The sequence below is a fragment of the Vidua macroura genome, chromosome 1, assembly GCF_024509145.1.
Source record: "Vidua macroura isolate BioBank_ID:100142 chromosome 1, ASM2450914v1, whole genome shotgun sequence".
Classification (NCBI taxonomy): domain Eukaryota; kingdom Metazoa; phylum Chordata; class Aves; order Passeriformes; family Viduidae; genus Vidua; species Vidua macroura.
Genome location: NC_071571.1, coordinates 115,958,593 through 115,968,496, shown reverse-complemented (window position 1 = coordinate 115,968,496; position 9,904 = coordinate 115,958,593). Strand labels below are relative to the sequence as shown.

The 9,904-nt window shown below is 37.4% G+C and overlaps 1 long non-coding RNA gene across 1 annotated transcript; it reads left to right on the top strand.

Moving 5' to 3' along the window:
- The first annotated feature begins 248 nt into the window (after positions 1-248).
- LOC128814361 (uncharacterized) lies at positions 249-1,298 on the top strand. Its single transcript, XR_008439358.1, has 2 exons — positions 249-485; positions 1,080-1,298. It is a non-coding gene; the product is annotated as an uncharacterized LOC128814361 (long non-coding RNA).
- Positions 1,299-9,904: the final 8,606 nt, after the last annotated feature.

Genomic DNA, 9,904 nt, shown 5'->3' with positions numbered 1-9,904 from the left:
TTAAAGAAAAGGATCCTTGACAAAGATTTTTCCCTTAATGGCAGTCCTTCCTTGTAGAAAAATTGAAAATGTGCAGTGAGACAAGACTGAGGGTGTGGTGGTTACTTGCTACGACCTCAAGCAGTCAAAAAGCCCCGACTAGCGCTGCCTTTGTGAGACCGTAGCTGCCACATGTGCAGGCGCTCCAGGGTTATGGTGTTCGCCTCCCTGCTAGTGCTGAGCGCTCCAGTGTGGGTAAGCAGCTTTGGTAGCTTCACGCTGAGAGGAAGCAAAGGGACGAGAGAGGCACACTTTGCTTGCTTGCCTGAGAATGTTTGTTCCTTAATCGCCCTCAGCGCAAAGCAAAGCAAAATGGTGACAGGACAAAGGAATGCATTAGATTAAATAGGGGGTAGGCGGACAGGGGTGGAAACCTGCCTCGCCCTATGGGGACACACGACAGGGGAGTGACATGGAACATAACAACCTATGGCAACATAACAGAGGTGGGTACAGTGTTCTGGGACAAATAGAAATGCAAAGGTGGGGTGATTGATACAGAACGTTCATGAAGAATCAGGGAGTGGCTACAAGACTGACACCCCAACAAGGAGTGAGCACCCCTGACTGACAGAACCTTGTAAGGAGAAAACTGTGTGAGGTGAGAAGATTGACATGCCTGAGTGACAAGAGCTCCTGTCATAAACAACATGGAGCGAACCACTGTGAGGCAAAATAAGGGAACAGAGAACCAACCTAACTAACATTAATAAAATCCCTGACTAAACCAATCCAACCCGCAATGTGAGGGGAACAAAAGCTGCTAGAGGAGAAAGAGGAAAGCTGGAGTCAAGAAACAGAAATTAAGATAGAAAGACACATTAAATATATCTAATATGGAGAGAAAGAAAGACAATTAAATATACCATTGGAATGACAGAACAAACCTTAGACCAAACAGAAAATTGTGGGCCAAATTAATTTCAAACAAATACGTTCAAACTAAGGAAGAGAGATAGAGATGATGAAAAGAGAGAAAACTATAGATTTTTTTTTTTTTAAAGAAAAGTTTACTGTAAATTCTGAATATTTCTTTACAGCATATTTGCAGTCATCACCTGTCCAGGTGTCTTCATATCAGGGGTGTCCACAGAGAAGGTACTGTGACCCTCCTCTAGAGCTGACTGAAGGTTAATGCTTCAGCTGTACTGGTGCAGGACTGAAAATAATGTGACTCCGTGCTGGGCCTCCACCCCCAGGAAAAGAGTATGCAAGTGAAGATTAGCAGTGGAAAAAAAAGGATGCATTTTAATCTCTGACATGCTTTCCTGACCCCTCTAATGAATTAGCTTTCAGAATAAGCAGTGGGACCAAACCTGCCCCCACAGCTATTGCCGCAACAATAAATAAATATCTTCCCTTTCCCTGACCCCAAAGTGCTTCTGTCTCACACAAACGTTTGTCAAAAGTGGAGTTTTCTTTAGAACAATTCCTTACAGCTATTACCAGTTAATGCATTATTATTAAAGCTTTTCATTTGCAGCAATATTTCCCTCAGTTTTCTCTCTATTTAATTAAAAAAAAAAAAAAAAAAAAAAAAAAAAAGGAAATAAAGTACGTTTACGTTCAGCCATGACTCTGGCAGAAAATCAAAACAATTTGGAATCTTTATTACTAAAATTTAATGTTGATTGCCCATTGGTAGGATCTTGTTAACACTTTGGTACTTGTGCTCCACATATTTTACCAAACTCTATGCAACAGAATATGTTAGCAAAAAATCTCATGCCTTTTCCTGACTTGCAAAAGCTCTTGCATGCATTTACCCCAGAAGTGAGCAAAATAATGTTCTGCAGATGCACTGGTGTGCTTTGTGTGGGGCCAAGCTTCCTGATGCCAGAAATGAGCCCCTGGCCAGCTCCAGCTGCCAGCTCCCCTGCACAGAGAGCATCCAGAGCACAATCTAGTTCTTTGCTCCAGACTAGATAAAATCACATTTCTTTCCTCCAGGGTGTTTTGTTCTAAGTAAACTCTATCCCCAGAGTGTTGTAACAGCAGCAACAACTCTCTGAATGCTGAAGTTTGCAAAGGGCATTTACAGACGTGATATTTAAGCACTCAAAACAATTCAAATCCCAGCACATGCCGTTGGCGCACACAACAACATAGCAATTTGTCAGTCCACTATTTTTGAAAAAAATTTGGAGACCCAAACAGGAACTTAAAGACCCCAAAAGCAGCAAAGAATTTTGCTAAGGAAGATGTAGAGATGCTTTAAAGAGGCACTGATTTCCATAAACATAAAAGATAAATAAAGTCAGAGATTTGCCTCTGGTCTAATGAAAACAGTTCACTGGGTGTGCTGATTAAATTTTGTCTGCTGTACCACAGAGCTATTACAAAAAGAACTGAAACACATAATTTCAATTAAATATTTTTCTTGTCTATGAAGAGAGGTTTGTCTAAGAGGAACAATCACAGGAATATCAATCTTTTGATGTGGGCTTTAAAGTGATCGGTGAAGCAATATGGTGAAGATTTTTACTCAACAACATTGATCCAATAAGAAAGAAAAGAAAAAAAAGTGAATTCTCATTTGGATTTGTAACAACATATGCAAGAGGAGAACATTTTGCTCTTCTTTTCATTGCCCATTTCTCTGCCTCCTGATCCGGTTCTTCGTGCAATGAAGGTGAGGTGGCTGAACCTGAAGAAGCCCATCAAGTTCTATCAAGCTGTGCAAGTGAGTTTGCACAGCTGTGTAGCACTTACCAAGTACTTTGGAATAACTGAGATACACTCCATCAGTAAATCTAGGCTGAAATCTTTGAAATTTGCTTAGTTTAGAAAAAGCTGTTGAATCACAAGCACCAAAAACAATTTCTGGAGAAAACAAAAAGTACCATAAAGTTCTTACAGAAGGAATGAAACTCTATAAAGTTATGTCCCTTTTGCTAGGCAATTAACTTGCAAGCCTGTAGTCCTGAAGCCTATGCCACCTTACTTGCAATCTGATTATTCACATTTCAAAGGCGATCCTTTCTGTAAGTTTCAGAACCTGATTTTTGTAGTCACTTTTCAAGCACAGACTGTCCAATCCACAGTGTTTTGAGGTAGGAAACACATGTTCATAAACAATTGTAATTTAATTGAACAGCTCCTATATGTAGAAACACTAATATATTTCTGGATGACAAATAATTAAGATCGAAGAAATAAACCAGCAAAGAAAAAAAGAAAAAAAAGAAAGAAAAATAGGCTTCAATAATAGAGGATTCTTTAGGGATTTTTTTCTAAAGGTATGAAAATGTAAGTAAATGTTCTTATTTCAAATAACTCAAGACATCTGGTTCAGGGGCTAAATCATAGAGAGAAGAATTTATTAACCAAATGACACCTTGTAGGTGCATTTAGCTGCATATATATATATATGCAGCTAAAAACACCCAGTTCCTGGCCGTACCATCTCCACCACAAAATATTTTAATGATGACATTGTAGATTTTTTGTATTAAAATAACCCATATTTTCTGACAGGTTAACAGAGAAAAATAAAAGTGTGTGCATGTCTTCTGGTGTTTACTCTGGAGGACTACAAAGATAAATAAATTAGAATCTGATATACAATAATTATAGACTCTCCTAAAACATTTCTTTTTAATTATAGTTTTTTCTACAAATTATTAACATGGAACATGGAAAACGATAAATAATATTAAATGTTTATACTTGCCACAAAGTGCAACCTACTATTTGGTAGAAAATAATGGACATTCAGCATCATATCTAAAACTGGACTTTTCACTGCTTTTGGCTTAGTAACACTATGCTGAGTTTCTTCCACATTCCAAACAAAAACATAAAATTGAAGTCTTTTAAAGTTATTACATATTAAGGTAAAAACCTCTAGCATTAGCCTAAGTTTCAAAATAAATAGTCCTCTGAACATCAACAAAGAAAATTAAAAAGCTAAAAGACCTCTTTACAATTTTGAACACTTTTCAGCACCAATGATCTTGTAATCATTTTGATAAAATTTATATCTGATAAAATATTCTGTTGTTGTGAAATAACACTTCAAACTAAAAAGACAGCTAAAAGAATAAAATTTGATCAGCTTTTGCAGCAATTCTGAAGCAGAGTCTTTCATCTCATGGTTTGAAGACTTTAGAGATATTCTTTACTGTCTTCAAAGCTGTAGTTCTTTGTGTTTTTTTCCCTTACCATGGATTTTTCATACATGAATTTTTTCATGGTGTTCAGCATGTGGCATGTATGTTTATGCAATATTAGCAGGTGCCTGTCATTACTGATTTGTCTAGCAAGTGATTTGGCTACTCATTTCACTGAACTAACCCTTTCATTTCTATACATCATAAGTTTGGAAAGATAAATTATATTTTTATATGAGAAACTTTATATTAGTCCTGAAGGGAGTAAGCAAATTACTACCTGACTACTTTAATAGCATATTATTCGCTCAGAGGTTATTGGTTGTAGTAATATTTTTCATAGATCAAAGCCACTTCTGTGAATATCACAGAAGAAACAACTTTATTCAAATGATCTTTGCAACGGGTCACTTTTCTCAAATTTGCTACAGTCACCTGTATGAAACAGTGCTGTATCTTTTCTACCCAAATTTATCTTGCATGATGTGGCAGACAGGAAATAAAGCTGCCCATGGCTGACTTTTTCAAACATCTTCAAAAGAGACAGTTAAACAGATATAGCATTTGCTATAATACATCATCGTCATTGAAATTTAATCTTGTGAATCTTTATTTTTTTTCCCAGTAATTGAAGCAAATTCAAATCTAATATTATCTCATGTAAGTCTGTCATGAAGAACTTTCACTAAAGTTGTATCTGATTATGGCCCAGGTTTTATCTGAATTTTGATGTCTCTTCTGTGAAACTTCTCAAGTAGAACTAAAAAGACATTGTACAAATTTTGTCAGGTCAAAAATATTAATTTATCTTTTCCCCTCTTTATTTTTTTAATTGCTTACTAAAAATATGTTCCATGCAAGTTTTGGTGTGTCAGTTATGTACAAGAAGTTTATGGTATGTCACACTGTATAATAAATCACTTGAAATTAGACTAAAATCTGATTATACTAAAGGAAAAAGTATTGAATGACTGAAAAGAAAGAAAACAGTGGTGATAGAGTTGGAGCAAAACAGGAGGAGAAAAAGTGCCAGATGTTAAGGTGGCTATACAGGAGTAGAACTGGGTAAGAATAAGAAGCCACCAGTTTCCAGGACTGTGCCCTTGCATAAAGCAGGTCTTTTGAAGAGTCATGTTTGGGACTTTAAGGGAGAAGGTAGAAATTTAATGCAAGGGAAAATTGTACTTCAGAAGAATACCTGCCACTGAAAGACCTCACATGGAGAAGCAGACCTGTATATGTACCAAACACAATATTAGGTGCTAAATATATTTGGGTGACAACGCAGTGGTCCAAACACCAGCAGTGCGCTTACGCTACCATTTCATTTGTATGTTATACTCTCCTTTTGTCCCTGGACTGAAAAATCATTGCAGACAGGAATATAGAAGCAGCCATGTGTCATACCCTGGCTGATATCATCTGTGGCCTGTCTTTTATGTTGTGCAGTAGGTATTTATGGTCTTGGAAGTGCCTGGGAAATTCAGGACTTGGCTCTTTTACTACTGAACGGGTCCGTAGCCCTGTATCTTGTTCAGTTGATTAAGCCATCTTATGGCACTCCCTGCTCTTCACAAATATAAAGTAGCACAAAATAATGAGGTAAACCCATCCTGAAGTGTTTTCTCTAAGAACCTTTATCCATCACATAATCTGATTTGAGATTTCTCTTTTCTGTTGTGTTCATTTAATAGCTTTGCTAGTGTTTTGAAGTTTGGAGCAGTTCTTCAGTTGTTGTATCATATTTATGGGAGACAAAACTGCATTTTTCTATGGAAGTAATGTAGTGTCTTCTCCTGGACCTTATATTAGTCTTACTCACGAGAATGGCCCTGCATGCTAAATAAGTTTGAGCTGATCAGTCCACAGGCTTGTTTTGAATAGGCCTGCCAGAAGTATCTATCATTCATGGTGCCTGATGACTTTAATAGGATTCTCAGTACTTTGGTCTGATCTCCAGATTAGTCCATTTGATTAAAGATAATTAGGACTTGAACATTTTCTGTTTCAGATAGCTTGGATCCTTGCATACTAGCCATGACTGCAGCAGCCTGTGTACTTCACTTCTTTGTCTCATGGATACATGGCACAGAGTCCAACTTGTCTGGAGATTTCTGCCTGGGTAGCTTCTCTTACAGGAAAATGATATTTCTGTAGGTTAGCTGAAAGCTCTTCCCTTCTCTAGCTCAGCAAAAATGTTAAAGGAACAAAATGTAATAGATGCCAGTCAGCATGGTCTTGCAGAAAAACAGGCTTTGTCAAACACGTTTGATTTAATTCCTTCAGGAGACTACAAGCTGGGTCAATAAATGTAACAGTGTAAATGTGATAGACATGGTAAGCTATTTGCCTTGGTGCCACATTCATTCTGATAACAGTGAATTAGAGTGGGGTCAGCAAAGTCTATTTCACGTATATTAAAATCCATCTAATGGACAGATCTTTAAAGTAATCATAAATCACTTCATGGACTTCATTATAGCAGGGTTCTCCTCCTATAATGTGAGTGAGATTAAATTTGAGGCTTCCCAAAATTATTTTTTGTGATATGGTATAAATACACTTACAATTTAAAAGTTTTGAAATTTTGGGGGAGCCTAAAAATGTCTGAATGAAGATTAGAAAACTGCAGAGAGCAATCTAGATTTCCTTGTAAAATTAAATCAGTTCAAAGTGTAATTTAGCACTATTTAAGGCAAAATGATGCCTAGAAGCAATATGTGAATGGCAGTATTATAGAGTGGGAAATGTGTTCTGGAAATGAGGTTTGTGGTGAATAAACAGTTTAGTATAAGCTCCCTGAATGATGCTAAAAAGCCCATCAGTAACCCTGATATGACTTAAACACATTCCATATCTCCTATTTCTTTTCTCATTTCTCAGTTTTCTCTAAGTTGGGACTTTTACACTTCAACTGAATAAAGAAGCAACTGCAAAAAATGTTGGGCGTTAACAATCTTTTCACTTCTAGTACTCTGCTAACAGTTTGGGGTTAGGCTATTTCCTCATCTTAAATCATGTGGGACACGTGGTAGCTTACCTAAAAGAGATCAGTGACTTAAAAAAGATCCATACTGCACTGAAATTATAGACCCCTTTCCATAAATTCTACAACAACCTTGAAATGAGCACTGAAAGCCAATCTTTTTTAATTGCTGAAGCCACAAACCATAATCACATAATTCTTTCTGATTACCAAAGCACACTAGACTATTAAAATCTATGCATTGCAATCTGAATAGATTAGCCTTTAGGACATATTAACATCAAATTTCATATGATATTAGCTAATAAATTAGTCAAGCAGAAGAGTTCAAACTCTAATTAACAGACAGTCATGAGATATGTCCAGTTGCTAATATCAGGCAGAGCTGGAGGGAGGGAGGGAGAAAAGGAGGGAGTGTTGTGATTAACTTGTCAGGAAAATGCAGCTGTGAAAATCATTACCCGGAGTTTCTGCAGTGCTATTGGAAGAACCATTTCATCAGCGGCTGTAAGCATCACAGAACTAATGCATTTAATTGTAACAGCTAGGCAGGCTGGAAGAGGAATGCCTCAAAAGTGGGTGTCCTCTCCCTGTGGTGGTGCACGTGTGTGTATATACATGTGTACACATGACAATTCATGTGCAATGTGTGCCTGTGAAGATGTATGTTGGAAAGGATTCCCTCTGTGCAATGACTTTTGCTGTAAAAGGAAGAGCACAAGAGCATGCCATACCATCATCCCTGTTCCTTTAACCCCCAAAGCCACGGGTCACTGACACACCTCTGAGTATCAGTAAATGGAGAAAATCACCCACTGGCAATAAATGTTTCCTCACAGTGTACAGGAATGGCACTTACAATGTTCTGCCTCAAAGAGTCAAATTATGCCTCTAAGCAAGCCTGAGTCACTTCAAAGAGGTAGAAAGAGTTTAAAATAAGGTTCATTCAGCCTTCACTATTGCAAAATAGGTTTGGTTCCTCTGCATACCAGGCACAGGCTAAGAGGTGGCAGGACAAAGGCATCTGTAGCAACATATTCATATTTATTCATTTATAGTGCTGAAGAAGTCTGGAATGAAAATCTTTGATCACCTTTTCTCCGACAGTCTTCTAAGGATAAGAGAGTCTATTCTTCCCTTGAAAAAACACATACATTTTAAAAATACATGAATGCAAGGTTGCTTAGACAGCAAGCAAAGAGGCAACTAAGCCATAAGAAAGCACTCCTTTGGTATCTTCATTCTGTTTCCATTTGTTGTTTGTGTCATTGGGAGTGCTATCAGAGTAATTTTTTTAGATTGGTCTGTTCCTGTTATTCAGCTAATCAATGTCCCCGAGAGTCCTCCCTCATTTCTTCTTATCCAAGAATACTAGCAAAATGCTATTTAATTCACTGCTGAGAATTTCATAAAAGATTCAGCTTTACTCATCCTGATTATGAGCAATCAGCATTTAACAATGAGAGCTGGCTGAAGTTCAATTTAACCATTCCTGGGTTTTTCCTATTGTATCAATTAAGGTTTCAAGACAGCAGCAAATCTAGTAGGTTTTTCCTGCACCTCACATCTCCATAGTACTACTTCTATCTCAGAAAGAAGAAAAGACATAGTGTGTTTGATTGCTGTCAATATACTGAAGATATGATTATGTAATTTCTTCCTCTCACACCCCAAATAAGACAAAGATGATGCTTTCATTGCAAAGCATTTATATTTTCACTACTAACAGATATTCTTGAGCTCAGGATCTTTATAGTCCATTGCTCTTGTCTTGGAGCCTTTCAGAAAACACTTGATCGCATCCTGAAAATACTTGAGAGTCCCTGCTCCTCATTGTCTGTATTGCTCCCGTTTCTACAGCTGAATAAATACACTTGTTCCTTTATACATACTACTAACCCTGAGTTTCAGTACATAAGGGACCACAGTCCACCAGGCAGAAGTGGGGATGTTGTTGGATGTTAGCAGAAGCAGCAACCTGTGGATGCTGTTTCCTTACAGTGCACTGCCTGAACACTTGCTGGTGAATTCAGTTTAATGGATGAATAAGACGTGGCTCCAGTTATCACTTCCAAAATGCACTGATACTTGTAATGGAAACAGCCTCAATGAAGGTACTGTAGGCCTTCATTCTGCCTCCTTTCTTAAATCATAGATCACAGCAGAAGCTTGGAAATGTTTGAAATCTGTAGCAACTCAAGGTATTGAGTTATCAGTGCTCCCAAATAAGGATTTTCTTTAATAAAACCCCTAAGGCACAGCAGAAGCTTTTTTTTAAACACTGGATTCCAAATACCAGGCTATGGAATTGTCCTCAGGAGTCACAAGCTGGACAAAACAAAGCTGGAGAGTGCCAAATGGACAGCTATAAGTTCTATATTATAATGGTCCTCTGTACTTCTTTTTAAATTTAATGTTGTTCTCTTAGCATGTAGACAGCAGCAAGCAAATTCTTTCTTTATTTTTAATTCCTGTCTGTCTTGAATTAAAGGTTGCTTCATTAGGACTGGCAAAACATCAAAGTGCTCCATTTTTATGTTCCTTAAAACAGAGCTGAAATAGCGATGGCCAAAATGGAAGAAGAGTAATCAAGATTATGTAGAAAATAAACAGTGTTCAGCTGTTGACTGGAGAATAAAAATGAGGTGTTAGTGTGGTAAAATTGTCTTCCAGCAACTGGTTTTAGTCAGAAAGTCCTACAAATCTGGCCAGCCAGGAGAAAACATCATGCAATCTTTGCTAGTACAGGCCTTATGTGAATAAGAAG